Source organism: Octopus bimaculoides, chromosome 4, assembly GCF_046866305.1.
Source record: "Octopus bimaculoides isolate indiv1 chromosome 4, ASM4686630v1, whole genome shotgun sequence".
Taxonomy (NCBI): Eukaryota; Metazoa; Mollusca; class Cephalopoda; order Octopoda; family Octopodidae; genus Octopus; species Octopus bimaculoides.
This window is the reverse complement of record NC_142931.1, coordinates 1,105,362-1,106,395: the sequence shown is the minus strand read 5'-3', so window position 1 is coordinate 1,106,395 and position 1,034 is coordinate 1,105,362.

Sequence of the window (1,034 nt, the reverse complement as noted above, 5' to 3'; positions counted from 1 at the left end):
GTTCATTGTTTTTCATTAAAAAAAACTACTTTGTTCTCTAGAAATGTGCTTTTTTGTGAAGACAGTTCTATTTTGCTGTTATTTAACCCTTGGTCAACCTTGTTCATGCAGCTCTACAATCAATGATGTTTCAGCCATGATCACCTAAATATCAGGAATTATATGCTGATGTGCAATTTATATCCCCCACCCCATGCATTTTTATTTGCATCTTTTATACAATTTTTTCCCAACATGGTTCAAAACCACTGTAGCATAAGGGACTACAAAGAAGGAAAATAAGGGGCCAACAAATTCAAAAGATGTCAATAAACAGAAAGCTTAAAGGACTGAAAATTTAAATTGATATCTTCCACTTATACAAATAAAAATATAATAGTAATACTTTTGACCACCAAAATCAACCTCTCACATCTTGTTCTATTTTGTGCTGCATGGTGTTTGTTTGATTTGGATTGTTTGAGGAGTGCTTTGTTGTTTTTGCTGTTTTGCAGCGGTTTGGCTGTTGTGCTTTCTCTCTGTGAGAGATGATGGCTAGATATTCCTCGACTAACTCGGTATATTCAGATATCAGTGAATTTGAGTTGTCATCATTGGAGGAGGAGCTCATGAGAGTGGTACAGAAAATGGACAGGTATTTGGAAGGGAAGACCTTCGCTGAAGTCACAGGAATCCATAAAAAGGAAGTAAATGGGAAGGATCCGAGAAGGTTCGAAAACATGGTGGATAGGGATGGTGGCGGTGTTAAATTGTCACCACCCAAGGAAATAATGGAAAAAATGATGGAGAGGATCATTGTCTACAAGTTGTACTCAGTGGAAGATAAGAAGATCACTTTAGAGTCAACAAAAGTAACCGAGAGAGCACTGAGGCAAATTTGGTGAGGTATAACTTACTTTGCCAGAGGAAGACGTTTTGGAACAGTGAACGTTCATTTCAAAAGTACGGAGAAAGCAATGGAACACTCAGTAACACCCCTGAAGACGGACAAAGTAGTCCTCCTTCCAATGTATTTGGGAAGAAGGACTGCTAGA